This window comes from Jaculus jaculus, chromosome 17 (assembly GCF_020740685.1).
Source record: "Jaculus jaculus isolate mJacJac1 chromosome 17, mJacJac1.mat.Y.cur, whole genome shotgun sequence".
NCBI classification, from domain to species: domain Eukaryota; kingdom Metazoa; phylum Chordata; class Mammalia; order Rodentia; family Dipodidae; genus Jaculus; species Jaculus jaculus.
This window is the reverse complement of record NC_059118.1, coordinates 1,212,378-1,227,711: the sequence shown is the minus strand read 5'-3', so window position 1 is coordinate 1,227,711 and position 15,334 is coordinate 1,212,378. Positions and strand designations below refer to the sequence as shown.

The 15,334-nt window shown below is 46.7% G+C and overlaps 1 protein-coding gene across 5 annotated transcripts in view; it reads right to left on the bottom strand.

Moving 5' to 3' along the window:
• The window catches only part of Zdhhc3 (zinc finger DHHC-type palmitoyltransferase 3), a 50,953-nt gene extending 35,686 nt beyond the window's left edge, over nt 1-15,267 (bottom strand). Inside the window, exon 1 of one of the 5 annotated variants that reach the window (XM_045136271.1) lies at nt 15,100-15,267. The gene's annotated coding sequence lies outside the window, so the exon portion shown is untranslated. Of the gene's footprint in view, nt 1-14,464; nt 14,866-15,099 lie in introns of those variants that run through there. The other 4 variants (XM_045136273.1, XM_045136274.1, XM_004662135.2 and 1 more) reach the window with 4 other exon arrangements.
• Between the last annotated feature and the right edge of the window lie 67 nt (nt 15,268-15,334).

Here is a 15,334-nt window from a genome sequence, read left to right as displayed (position 1 = left end):
GCCAAGAGGCAGGCTGAAGCTGCTGGCTGGAGCTAATGGGATAATATAGACAGGCAAAATGGCAGTCAGCAAGGACCAGCCTCAGGCCTACCCATGCACGCACACATGCATGCACGCACACACACACTTCAGTCCCCGGCCCTACATGAGGGTGCTAAAGGTCCGAACAAGCCCAGGGCTTTGAGCTGAAAGTGAGCTTTCCCCAGCAGGAACATGAGTTCTTCTCTCCTTGCAGGTGATGTTGGACAACTGGTTTAAAGCTGCTTTCCACCATAGGCCATGGGGCTTTGTAATCTCCTGCTTCTTTATCGGTGAAACATCTTCGTTCCTGCCATGGCCACCCCTTCCCAGGGTTGTTGGTGCCAGAACTGGGAGCCAGAGGGACATGAATGATGGATGTTTGGACACCCAGCCCAGCTCATGCATTCTCTCTAGGGAATATAGCCATTCCTTTAGTGAAAGTACTGAGGAGGGCTGGGGAGATGGCTTCATGAACAAAACACTTGCTTTACAAGTGTGAAGACTGGAGTTGGATACCTAGCACCCTTGGCAGCTTTCCTGTAATCCCACAGCACTCAGAAGGCAGAGAAGGGATCCGCACGGCAAGCTTTTAAGTTCAAATAGGAGACCTTGTCTCAAAAACTAAGATGGAAGCCAGGCATGGTGGCACACACCTTTAATCCCAGCACGCAGGAGGCAGAGGTAGGAGGATCTTGTGAGTTTGAGGCCACCCTGAGATTACATAGTGAATTCCAGGTCAGCCTGGGCCAGAGTGAGACCCTACCTCGGAAAACCAAAACCAAAACAAAACAAAAAACTAAGGTGAAGAGTGGCTGAGGAAGACACCCAACATCACCTATGGCTTCTACATGCACATATACACATAAATGCACCTACATATATTTGAACACACATACACAGATGCACACCACACACATGCCAAAAAAAGAAAGAAAAGAAAAAGGGAAGAAAGAGAAAGTGTTGAGCAAGCATATTTTCTCTCTAACAGCTGCAACACAAACCTCTAGAGATGCAATATGACTAAGGATTGGGGGATGAAACAGAACAAAGTATAATGCAGTATCTGTGAAGATGCCGTAATGAAACCATTACTTTGTATGCTAAAATAGGAAGAAATTTTAAAGAAGAGAAATAACTAAGATGCCTCCTCTGTTCAGCTTGGCCTATGGCTTCTCACCCCCGGGCAGGCGTTAACAGAAAGCCACATGCAGCGCAGGACGGAGCAAGTGAGAACTCAGTCATTCCAGAGCACATGAAATGACTCATGAATAGCAACGGCCCCATGCACTGTGAAGACATGGCTCCAGGGACAAGGACAGGCTCTCTCCTGACCTTTATCCCCTCCACCCAACCTTCTTTCTTCCCTCATCCCACACAATGGTAGAGCTATCTAGTCTGAACACGGCAGCCCTTACAGTCTAACAGAGCTGAGGGGTGGGGCAGCCAAGTACTCTGGGTGAAAGACCACACAGGCCAATGCTGAGCAGCAGATTAGCAATGATGGGTAAGTGTGTACCATGTACCTGTTTAAAGGAACAGATCAACAAATACATAGGTGACTACCCTGTGCCAGGTACACTGCACTGGGGAGCATTGTGACATAGAAAAAACCAGGTGTGGTGGTGCACACCTATGAGCCCAGCCAACACTTGGGAGGCAGGAGTTCAAGGTGTAGTCTGCTACATAGTGATTTTGAGGCCACCCTGGGCTACATGAGACCCTGTCTCGAACTAAACCAAAACAGAACACAGAATAACTTCCTCATGCAGAGAAAATAGCAGCTTCTGGTGTCCACCAACCAGAATTTTCAGCAGAGCCCCCACGCACTCATTCTCTTGAGTGACAATTGAGTGCAGGTAGTGAGAGCATAAAGGTTTTAAAATATACGGTCTTGGTTTCCAAAACACCAACCAGGACAAGCGAAAACTAGACTAGGAAGGTCTGAGAGCTGACCTGTGTCCAAAAAGTTCTGAAACCTTAAATCCAATCAACCACAACCAAACTCCAACAAACAAGCTGGTTTCTCACAAAGTCAAAAGCTCATCAAAGCTCAATGCTCTGACCTCCAGGCACAGGCATTCTTTCCATTTCCCTGGTCACCATGTCGACTTGCATGTTTATCACCTGTGTTCCCTTGACTGTAGTTACGCTCACCCCACACTGGATCACAGACCACAATGCACCACAATGGCAAAGCTGTGTCTGACTATGTAACTATGTAACTTGCAAGCTTGACCTACTCTGAGTCTTTTAAAAAAAGTCTGCTGACCCCTAGTTGTTGCTCTCTAAATAAAGAACAGACCCACCATAACTCTCGCTCTGTCCCCCACCCCCGTGACAGGGATGGTCACCTACACTAACTCAGTATAAGCTGTGGCCATTTCCATCAGGCTTTATCTATCACACTGTGCTTCAATTACAAAGGTTTTCATAAATGAGAGAGCACTAAAAATACATTTTAGGGCAACTCTCCATCAGATCCTCCCAGGGATTATGTTCCACACCCAGCATATTCAGAGCAGTGAGCTGTATTCTGTCCTCCAGCGGCTGTTCACTCCTGCTGTGCATGCAGCAGTGGCTTGACACACTGAAGTTTTGTACACCATTTTGTTAAGTAACAAACCCTTCCACATAAGAAAAACTTTCGAGGCAACTGACTTATTCCTAAGCAGAAACACATTCTAACCATTTGGATGATTAAATGGAAAGCCTTAAAATAATAGAATTTGCTGGGTGTGGTGGCACACGCCTTGAATCCCAGCACTGGGGAGGCAGAGGTAGGAGGGTTGTGATTTCAAGGCCAGCCTGAGACTACATAGTGAATTCTAGGTCAGTCTGGGCTAGAGCAAGACCCTACTTCAAAATAAATAAAAATTTAAAAAGAGGGGAGATGACAGGAGTGCTCAGTACTGCAGTATCTCTATCACACCTTACAAGGCTCAGGGTCCATTGTGGAAGAGGTGGCAGAAAGAATGTAATAGCCAAAGGAAGGGTAGGACTCCTTACAACGTGCTCCCCCAGCCCCAGACACAAAATGGCCTGGATATCCATAACCTCACAGTGCCTGACACTACCTACACAAGATCAGCATAATAGGAGGAAAAGATCATGACATCAAAATAAAAGAGAGACTGATTGAGGGATATGATGGAGAATAGAGTTTCAAAGGGGAAAGTGGGGGAGAGAGGGTATTATCATGGGATATTTTGTATAATCATGGAAGTTGTTAATAAAAATAATTTGAAAAGAACAAAAAAAGAGGGGAGATAAAAAGAGCAAAGGAGGGAGGGAAACGCACATAAGATAGAACTGCTGTTCCTGCATTAAGCACAATAAGCATGTATTTCTTCCAGAATGATCTACAGTCATTTCTGGGACCGTGTTCCAAGGGGCTTGAGTCACCAGATGACCTGTTCAGACTATTAGAATTTCACATCTCTTTTAAATGGCTTAGTCCTCTGTTACTGGCCAATGCTGGTTCTGTGTCCTCAGGTGCCAATCCTCACAGCACACTGGGCCTACACCATGAGCTGGCAAAGCCTAGCAGATGAGGATCTCGTTAGTCTCTATAAAGGAAAGGGGCTTGCTTTGGGCATAAGACTCCTTCAGGGGCACTGCTATGTTGTCCCCACCACACAGCTCTGAGGATTGGAGGGCCTGACTTCATATTAGCTCAGTGTGTGCATGGAACAATCACTAGTAAACATGGGAGTTCTGTGAGCTCAGAGTTACTTCTGGGAGGCCTGGTCTGCTTCCTTTCAGGTTGATGAAGGGTGTGTCAAGTAGGATCATGAAGCAGGAGGACTAATACCCACTCAGGTAACCAGAATGTTCCATCTCTGAATAATCTAGGATCAAAGAGTATATGAGTATATAGAGGAGCTGTTTGCACCCTACTACTCCCTCCAGCACTAAGGAGTGAGTCCATGATGTGGAGGACCCGGAAACTATGTGTTGTTAAGAGCTCTCCTATGAGTTTCACAACATCACAGTGAAAGCAAGCAAGGTTGCCACTAACCCCTGGCCTCTCACGAGCACAGAAGTAGCTCTGTAATAAGGACTTTACCCTTGAATAGCCAAGTGAACATCTGAGAAATGTGGGGGAAACCCATGGTGAAACAAATTGTGTCCCCTTCAACCTTCCCAACAACAATAAAGGCAAGCAAATCAAGACCCTTTTCCTTTCCTACTTTGAATCAGGAAAATGCCCAACCTTGGGACTCAGCAGCAACTCTTAGCCATGGACTCACCTCTTGTCACACTTGGCACATACCTTTTTTTTTTTTTTTTTTTTTTTGGTTGTTGCTTTTTTGAGGTAGGGTCTTACTCTAGCCCAGCCCAGGCTGACCTGGAAATCATTAGGCAGTCTCAGGCTGGCTTTGAACTCACAATGATCCTCTCACCTCTGCCTCTGAGTTCTGGGATTAAAGGTGTGTGCCATCATGCCCAGTGTCACACCAAATTCTTGGAAGCACTTCAAAGTACTTTATGAGGATTGTTTCTCAAATGCCACCCCATTCATATGCTCCCACCCATGGGTGCCTCTCAGAATGGCATGCAATGAGAATAGAAAAAAAAGCAACAAGTCCAATCTTTAAGGTCTGTGTGAAGTATCCAAACAGAGACTGGCTGAACAAACTTACTCTTCACATGATTATGTTCCCTTGCCTTAAAGATACGGACCATCTACATACACAAGAAAAACAAATCAAGCCGGGCGTGGTGGTGCACGCCTTTAATCCCAGCACTCGGGAGGCAGAGGTAGGAGGAGCGCCGTGAGTTCAAGGCCACCCTGAGACTACAGAGTTAATTCCAGGTCAGCCTGGACCAGAGTGAGACCCTACCTTGAAACCCCCCCCCCCAAAAAAAAAAAAAAAAAAAAGAAAAACAAATCAAACAGCAAGAGAATTTTCTAGATCCCTTTGAGTAGGAGTCACACTGACAAATCTGTTTCATCAACTCCTTACCAGGTGTCATGAATAGCAAAAAGCTAGTAGAAACTCCCAAGCCCAGAGGCTTTTGGCTTGTGCCAAATGTGTTTCAAGTGAGTATGTGAAATCTTAACCCATCTAGTATATGGACTGTTGCTGGGAGTTGGGCCTGGTTGGTATCCTTCAACTTGCCCTCAACATCAAATTCTTTTTTTTTAAATTTTTTATTTATTTATTTGAGAGCGACAGACACAGAAAGACAGATAGAGGGAGAGAGAGAGAATGGGCGCGCCAGGGCTTCCAGCCTCTGCAAACGAACTCCAGACGTGTGCGCCCCCTTGTGCATCTGGCTAACGTGGGACCTGGGGAACCGAGCCTCGAACTGGAGTCCTTAGGCTTCACAGGCAAGCGCTTAACCGCTAAGCCATCTCTCCAGCCCAACATCAAATTCTTGCCATGACTAGTTTTTACCAGGATTAAGTAACTCAATCTACCTTTGGTCCCTTAATAAGTCATCTCAAACAGGGCATATTTTCATAACTCTCTTGAAATTCACCCATATGTGTAACATTAACATCCTATGGCTTAAAGGATACTATTTCAAGAACATAGTGTTTCACTCTTTCAGGCCTCACATTAAGTGACCAACTTTCAATGTAAAAGCATTTGCAAGAGAGCTGAAAAGGTGAGTAAAATGGCCTGCATCAAGTAGAGAATTCATTTATCTCAGCTATAGTTAAATTTGTATGAGGATCCCAAAGGTTTGTACATGTTTGTTTATTTTCTCATGTCTCAGAAAAATCAAAGATTGAACCATGAATCACTACGTTAGAAAGATTTCATAATTACAGTATGTCACTGATCTTTCTCACAAAGTTAAGGGTGTGGTCCAAGGCCTGCCAGGAAAGGCACAGTATTTGTGGTCTCACAGGCAGCCAGCCACAGAAGGTGTCTAGGCAGGCAGAGCAGGTGGGTCACCATAAGGGATCCTGACACAGTCAACAATATGCTTCCCTCCACCTCCAAGATCTCTGGCACAGTTATCCTTCAGCTGAAAACTAAAAGGGAGTGGGGTAAAAGTTAACTACTGAACCTGCAAACCAAACCTTATCTATTTAATATTTTTATTTATTTATTTATTTGACACACACACACAGAGAGAATGGGTGTGCGAGGGCCTCCAGCCACTGCAAATGAATTTCAGATGTGTGTGCCCCCTTGTGCTGCATCTGGCTAATATGGGTCCCAAGGAATTGAACCTAGGTCTTTTGGCTTTGCAGGCAAACGCCTAACTGCTAAGCCATTCCTCCAGCTCCCAAATCTGATCTATCTAAAATTCACTGAGGAAATCAGAAAATGGTCAGTAGGACAAGTTCCCCTTCTTGCCTCACAAGTGTGTTCACCTTATAGAATTGATTCAGGCAAATGTTTTTCTCTGGGGGGAAGGGGTGTTCTGGGCTGATGGAGGCTAGCAGAACTGACTACAATTACTCTACTTCATTCATTAAGGAAGTACACACCCACACAAACTGCATGTGACAAACACTGAGATCTGTTGAAACCACCAGCATTTGAGCAACATACTCTAATTTCTCTTCTGTGTGAAATATGTTGCAATGATGTGGAAAACTGAGATAATTTTTTTTGTTTTTTTGAGGTAGAGTCTTGCTCTAGTCCAGGCTGACCTGGAATTCACTATATAGTCTCAGGCTAGCCTCAAACTCACAGCAATCTTCCTGTATCAGTCTCCTGAGTGCTGGGATTAAAAGGTGTGCATCACCACACCAGGCCTGAGACACACATAAGAATGACTGGCTAAGGGCTAGAGAGATGGCTTAGTGATTAAAGCATTTGCTACGAAACCTAAGAACCTGGGTTCAAATCCCCAATACCCACGTAAAGCCAGATGCACAAGGTGACACATGTGTCTGGAGTTAGTTTGTAGTGGCTAGAGGCCCTGGCATGGCTCTCCAGAAACAAATAGATTTTTTTTTTTAAAAAGAATGACTGGTTAAAAACAAAACACATGAGCTAAAGAGAACACTGAAGACCATCTAAAGCATTTTAGTCCAATTCTCACTCACAGATGCAGAAGTCAAGGTTCTCTGAAACAAGACATACCGAGTGGCATGTACCGGGTGCCCGTTATGCTGCTCTAGTTCTGACAACTCTGCCCAACAGTTTGTGCCATTCGCTACTGCAGAAGTAAAAGAGTAGCTCTCAGGTTTGGGTTAGATTCCCAAGGCCACACGACCAAGGCAGTGGAGCTAGGATTCACAGCCAGCTGCCTGCCATCACTACCCAGCACAAGCAGCTTCCCTTCCCCCTGGAAGGAATTGACCAAGCAGGAAATGTGAGTTCTACTTCCTCCTTCTATCCAACCGATCAAGACAGCTTAGCTTCAGGTGCTCAATACAAAGGGAGGCAGTGGATAGATCTCAATCTCTTCTTCAACTCAGAGTGAGTTGGGTGTGGTGGTTCTTGTGAAAAAGAAAACAAAAGCCACTTGGGCCAAAGGAAGGGTAGGACTCCTTACAATGTGCTCCTCCAAACCTCACTCTCAGACCCCTTAAAACAGCCCTTTGGGCTGGAGAGACAGCTTAGCAGTTAAGGACCCTGGTTCAAGGCTCGATTCCCAGGACCCACGTTAGCCAGATGCACAAGGGGGCGCACACATCTGGAGTTCGTTTGCAGTGGCTGAAGGCCCTGGCACGTCCATTCTCTTCCTCTCTCTATCTGCCTCTTTCTCTGTCACTTTCAAATAAATAACTAAAAATAAACAACAACAAAAAAATTAAAATAGCCCTTTGAAAGGCAACTGTATGACTGGTTGACCTCTTCCAAACTTGGCCTACCTAACCTGACAGAGGGAGTGGTCTCACAATAAACGTCTGGAGAGGAGCCTAATGGACAAGTGGACAGCCCCTGCTGCACCCTACTGAACTGGCTGCTAGCCCCAGCACCCTGAAGTAATTCCTTCTTTTTTTTTGGGGGGGGGGTAGGGTTTCACTTGAGCTCAGGCTGACCTGGAGTCTCAGGGTGGCCTTGAACTCACAGAGATCCTCTTATCTCTGCCACCACGCCTGGCCTCCAAGTTTGGAAAGCCCTTTAGGGTCATGTGCACCAACTTCATGTGACACTACCCTTGCCTGCCAGGTAGCTTCCAAGATGGGCATTGGCTTGACTGCTGCCTCAGGGTGGAGCCTGATGAAGGGGAGGTGAGATTGGGACTCTTCCCAACCCTGACTGAATGTTTACACCTGCAAGGCATGGGGTGCATGCTAGACACACCTCACCTGTCTGATCCTCACACCTATGCTGTCCTGTAGGTACGTATAAGCCCACTTGCCATTAGAGATGAAAAAGCTGACACATGCATGGAGAGATTTGCCCAAATTCACACCTCCAGGAAGCTGTGGAGCACAGGATGTAGTGAGCTTTTAAATTTTTTATTTTTATTTATTTATTTGAAAGTGACAGAGAAAGAAAGAAGGAGGGAAGGAGGGAGGGAGGGAGAGAGAGAGAGAGAGAAATATGAAGGGGTGCACCAGGGCCTCCAGCCACTGCAAAGGAACTCCAGACGTGTGCGCCCCCATGGGTCCTGGGGAATCAAGCCTCGAACCGGGGTCCTTAGGCTTCACAGGCAAGCGCTTAACCACTAAGCCATCTCTCCAGCCCTGTAGTAAGCTTTTAAATGCTCACTTCAGCCATTTAATAAAAGGAGGAGTTGACATTTGCATCCACGTCCTGGGTTACTTACAGTTTGGCTATCTTGCCCCTGGCATGGTTATGCAGAGCAGTGCTATCAGGTGGGCTGGCCCCACGCAGCAGTGTTCAGAATATAGGCCTGAAAGGAAGCATTCAAGACTCTTAACAGGCCCTGGCTGATCACCAACTAGCATTTAGAAGACTGATCCTGTCTTAATCTAGGAGGTGCGAGGGCCATGATGCCTGAGCCAGGAGTCAGTCCAAGCCTGAACCCTAACAATCTGCTTCTTCTGGAAGCTACCTACTGTGGGGTCAAGGGCCAGGACACTGCTTTTCCTGCAAGAAAGCTGCCCATGACAGGCAGAGCCCAGCCAGCCAAGGTTCCTACCTGAGAGTGCTGAGGACAGCACCTAGCCCCACACTGTGCCATGTGCAAGCACACAGCTACTGTGACATCACCCAGGCAAGAGCCTGACTTTTGTAGGAACTGAAAGTAAAAGCTGAGTGAGATGGGAAGAACAGTACTGCAAGCATACAAGGCTTCCAGGTTGGTGTGTGTGCTGTTGCCACTTAATCCAGGCACATGAATAGGAATGCAAGAGCAGAGGCTTGGGAGGATCCTGGGACATGGAAACAAGGTACACCACAGTCCTCTGCAAGAACCCAGCCCTGCCTATATATATGGGAAGGGCTCTCTGGCATCTGCTGCAGGGCTCTGGAAAAAGACATGAGCCTTGTGCCAGAAGGAATGAACACTGGGCTTGGGTCCGTCACTCTCCCACCTCAGTCTCCTCATCCTACCCAACATGGATGGAGGTCCAAATACTGCTAAGGTCCCTTGCAGGGCTTAGACTTGGAGTCCTCTCTTCTGAGGGCCAAAGGTAACATTTTCTTTGTTAATTTCTTGGACTTGACTACATTTTTTTTCCTAAAAGCTTCCCTAAACTTTCTTGCCCCATTCGCTCCTAAAATTCAAAGGAATCCTACTAGTAACTGTCTCTGTCAGCAACTTTCCTGAGCACATTTAGTTTTCAATCAAGTATGTCATGGAATTACCCTTTGTAAGGTAATTTTTGTCCATTCAATTTTTTTCCGAAACTGCATTATTAAAATTTATCAAATATGGTATGGATTCGTGATGTAGCTCAATTGGTAGAGTGCTTGTTTAGTAAGAATAAGACCCTGGAGTTCATTCCCCAGCACCACATAAATTGGGCATGGTAAGGTATGTCTGTAATCCCAGCACTAGGAGATAGAGGCAAGAAGATCAGGAGTTCAAAGTTATCTTTGACTTTGAGACCAGCCTGGGATACATGAGACCCTACCTCAAAAAATCAAAAACAAGCTGGGTGTGGTGGTGCATGCCTTTAATCCCAGCACTTGGGAGGCAGTGGTAGGAAGACCGCTGTGAGTTTGAGGCCACCCTGAGACTACATAGTGAATTCCAGGTCAGCCTGGGCTAGACCAAGACCCTGCCTCGAAAAACAAAAGCAAAATCAAAACACAACACAACCAGGGGGCTGGAGAGATGGCTGAGTGGATTAAAAGTGCTTGCCTGCAAAGAGTGATAGTGTGGGTTCAATTTCCCGGTACCCACGTAAAGCCAGATGGACAAAGTAGCGCATACATCTGGAGTTTATTTGTAGTGGCTGGAGACCCTGGAGTGCTCATTCTCTTTCTGGCTCTTTCTCTCTCAAATAAATAAATTACATATACAATAAACACACATACACATATACATATATACACACAAAAAAATGGTAAAGGTCTTTTAACCCCAAGTTAATCATGACCACGTTTCAGCACTTAAATCCTTTCACATGCAGATCTATTCTGAGATTTATGACTTGGGAGTAAAGTGAGGCTGAGAGGTTAACCAACTGGCATATCACCACAAGCAAGTCTGTACGTAAAGCTCAAGTCCTTGAGATAGGTGCCCAGTAGCCTGTTCACCATAGTTGCTTATCTTTCTAACCAACCTTTCTGGACTCTCTGCTACTGATTCTTGGTTTAAAAACACCTTTGTGCTAAGGTCAAAACTTACTGCAACAGGACTGTGGCCAGAAGGATAATAGTCCCACTAGAGTCACTGTAGTAAGAAATTGATCCTACCCAAAGGCATTCTGTCCTCACTGACCTGGAACAGCAGTCATGTATCAGGTAGTTCTGAAAATCCAAAGACTGTCAAGTCTCCATGCACCCTGAAGGCCAGTTTGGCAGGGCCATGAAAAGATGCAAGTCCCAACACTTCACAATGCTGAGAGAGATGAAGTCAGAAGCACAGTCTCCAGCTTTCTCACCTTCACATTTGACAGCTAGAAGTGACTGTGTCTCTCTGGAAATTTCTCAAAGTGGAGACCAAATGATTTTCAAAAGATGGAACTACAGGCAGACTGGTGTCAGCCTCCTTTCCCATGCAGAATGTCAATACTCAGGTATATTCCCTCAGTTCTTCCTCACATTGTCAGTATAGCTCTCTCTACATCTGCCAATCAGAATCTGTGACCTCTGTTCTCACACATGAGCTAATGAGATATAGGCTAGCTCTTAAAATAAAAACACATGTGAATGCTTTATTCCTTGAGTCTAGATAATCATATGCATCAGCCACACATTCCATTAGTTCTTCTAGCACTGCAATCCCAATCACTAAGATCTAGGACAAGAGAGGTGCCAGTATGGAGAGCCAGACTCCAACACATGCCAAAGATTATGACTGGTTACTTATATCTAGTATTCATAAGACCAAGGTGCATGCAGGGTGAATGCAGACTATGTAAAGGAAACAGATCTTTGAGAGAAACAGTAGCTTACCTTCAGCTTTACTAGTTTTAGGCTAATGGTGGAGGTGCAAAGGAAAAGGCCTAGAACTTGCCCATGTTTGCCTAAAATGGAAACTAACCCCTGCTGGGCTGCTAAGAGGTCTCTGCACAACACCAGAGCCTCCACTGCCCTAGCTTCTGCCTTTTACAGCTTTAATTAACCAGAGTTAGTTGGGACAGCTACTCCTGCTCTACAATGGTATTGTCGCTAGCAGCAGCTCTTCCTCTAGCACTTCATACCTGGTCTGCACAATTAGCACCTCATTACAGCCTGGCTTTCCTTCTAATTACCACCTGGCTCAATTGAGTGCTTCATTTTATTGTCTTGTTCAGTATTAGCTCAAGGGCCTGGACTCCCAAACTACAATAAATCCCAAACCTCTTTTAGGCAAGTGGTTCGGGAATCTTGTCCTTAGGACAAAGCAAACACTTAATGGATGTCTGGCAAATGATGGAGCCCTGTTTTCCATTCAAGCACTTTCAACCTTTCTTTCCAGATCTCAGTCTGTGCTCTGGAGCTCCCTCCTTAGTAACTGCTTATGTATTATTACTTTTCCCTTGGGCCAAAAGAGGCACAAGATTCCTCATAAAGCACCATATTCCATGTTCCTCTGAGAAAAGGATTCATGAGAAGTGAGTTCACGTTTAAACCACCTGGCCTCAGAATTAAGTCTAAAGGCTGTTGATGTTCAACGATGGACTGTTTGCCTAGGATTTGTGAGGTCTGGGTTTGGTCCCAGCACCACCACTAAAAATCAGTGACTGAAATTCAACCTAACTGTACTTTACAGGGCAGTTACCAATTCCATAACAAATGCAGCTTTCTTGGTTAGCTCTTCTGGTGAATGAAATGGAGTTTGGGGGTGCTAGAGGTGATAGTTAGGAGCGCAAGTGGGGGAAACCACAATACCTGAATTCAAATGCTGATGCTGCCACTTACTAGTTACATGATATGTGACCTTGCCTCAAGACACTCAAGCTCTCTGTGCCACTTTCCCAATCTGTAAAAACGAGGAGGGCTATTTTGAGGACTAAATCTTTATAAAGTACTCGGAACCTTCTTTACACACAATAAGTGCAACATATAGTGCTAAAGAAGATTAACAGAGTTCAGGGTTTAGAGCAGACACATCTCCAAACCAGTGAGAAACCAAAAGAATCTGACAGTGATGGAAAACAAACTGGTTTAATGTAAAAATGTACCAGCCTTAGATTCTTGATGTTTTCTGGCTCTAGTATGTTCTTTGAATTGCTTCAATAAACTGAAAAAGATTAAATTTATGAACCTTAAAGACATCTGATGCTTCTCAACAAGATGGTAAAAATGACTTGGCAGCATTTAAGTAGAATGAGAAAGTACCAATGTTCTAATAGAGAACTTAAAACACTGCTGTTTATATCTCTTCTGATCACCCCCCACCCCCGAGGTAGGGTCTCATTGGAATTCAGGGTGACTTTGGACTCATGGCGATCTTCCTACCTCTGTTTCCCAAGTTCTGGGATTAAAGGTATGCGCTACCATGCCTGTCTTTCCTCTGACCTTCTGAAGAGACCAGACATAATTCAACATTATTCAACAAATATTGCCATCCCCTTTCCAGCAGGGGATCTGGTGTCACTTGTCAGGGGATAGAGTATTTGTGGTAGTAGGAAGGAACCCAGGGCCTTGCTCATGCTGAGCAAGTGCTCTCTCTACCATTGAGCTACTGACCCAGCCCTGTTTGTATTTCTATAGACATACTAAACAAATTTTCTGTAACAATGACTCCACAGTAGTTAAGTTCAACTTTTCTTCCAGACTCTTCTCTGATTTGCCAATTTGCTGTCATCTTTTAAATTCTCAGCCACTTTAGATCTCCTAGCTATTAAAAACCACACTCCCTGCATCTTAGCAGAAGATGCTGTACCTAATAGCAAAAGTTCCAGCTGTCTAACCACACAAAGGTGTCACATCAGCCTGGTGTCGTGGCGCGCGCCTTTAATCCCAGCACTCAGGAGGCAGATGTAGGAGGGTCACTGTGAGTTCGAGGCCACACTGAGACTACATAGTTAATTCCAGGTCAGCCTGGACCAGAGTGAGACCCTACCTCGGGGGGAAAAAAAAATCCACAAAGGTGTCACATCAGGTGAGGCACCTGTGCCTTCATCATGGAGGAAACCCATTTCACCTCTCTCAGTTTCTCTATGGGACAAAGTTCAAATCCACAAAAAGTCTTTCCTTCTGAGGAACACATGGAAAATTATGTAGAGACCCAAGAAGCCTACCAAGAAGAGATCATCCATTTGGGGGTTCAGCAGTTTACTGCTTGAGAACATGGCCAGGAATTTCATCTCTTAACTGCTTAAGATTCACCTTCCAATCCCACTGCACCCATCAGGGCCAGTACCAATAGCTCTAACCACTACGCTCTAAGGCTACATTCACCAGGATCCTTCCCTTTTGCCCCCACAGTTTCTTTGAGAAGTTTTGTTTTTGCTTTGGTGTGATGTCTCCCAAGAATTAGCTGGGAAGCTGTATTTGATGCCACAATCCCCTCCTCCCGTTTTTTTCTTTTTAAAAAATTAACTTGTCGGGCTGGAGAGATGGCTTAGCGGTTAAGGCACATGCCTGCGATGCCTAAGGACCCAGGTTCGATTCTCCAGGTCCCACATAAACCAGATGCACATGGTGGCACATGCGTCTGGAGTTCGTTTACAGTTGCTGGAGACCCTGGCACACCCATTCTCTCTCTCTCTCCCTCTCCCTCCCTCTCTCTCTCTTTGTCTCTAATAAATAAATCTTAAAGAAAAAAAAAGATTAAACTGTGAAAGGTTACTTTCACTTTTGAGAAGAGGTAAATTCCTCAAAAGTGGGACATGGAAAAAGCGAACCTCCAACCAATCCGGACTAACTCTTCCCTGTTTTTCCACCTGGTTCGTTTAAAACTTGGACCATACTCTTGTCCCTCCCTCAACGGGCTACCACGGTGACCCCAGCTTCACCTTGCAGACATCCCTTCTGGATATCCAAAGCCCACACTTCCACGTAGCCACCGCGGGAAGTTGTTGGTTCTCTTTTGGGCAGCTGTCCACAGTCCCCAGAGATTCCCTGCACTCGGAGCTTCCAGAAGCCCGGGAGCCACCGGTTCACCGTGCCCCTCGTCGGCACGGGCTACCAAGCCTCTGTCCCTGGGACAATGCTCCGGCGACCGAAGCATGGAGCTTCTGCAGGGTCCTGGGTCACCTTTGGATGAGGGTCAGGAAAGAGGATAGGGGTTAGGGAGAAGAGATGTGGACGGGAGGGAGCGCGGTCACCGGGATGGAGTGAGGAAGCCGCCGGGATGGCGCCACACTCCAGGCCCAGAGCCTCCCGGTCGAGAACGGGAGGGAGGATGCACCGTCTCTTCTCCTCGACCACCGCGAGCACCGAGGAAGTGGGCGGCGTGGGGAGGCGGCGCCCTCCGGGAAGCACGACTTCCGCCTCCCCTGGGGGTCCGTCCGTCTCCCACGCGCGCGTCCTGCTACCTCAACTCTCGCTCCGACCCAACTGCGGCGCGAGCCCGGCCCCGTAGTCCCGGCTCCGCCCCAGCCTCGCCTCGCCCAGCCCGGCCCCAGCTCCGGCTCCGCTCCCAACTGACCGTGAAGTCGGAGGCAGCTCGCAGTCCCAGAGCCCGGGGGACCCCCTGATGCAGTCCCCAGCCCGGGGTCCGGCCTCGAGCTGCGGCGACGACTCGGGCACGATGCGCCGCGGCTCGTCCAACTCGGCCAGACAACCGGCGGCCCGCAGGAGAGGCCCATGGAGCTCCGGCGGTGGCGGCCGCCGCGGCTGCGGGAGCGGCGGGCGCGGGCTGATGACGCGCAGGCCCGGCGGGC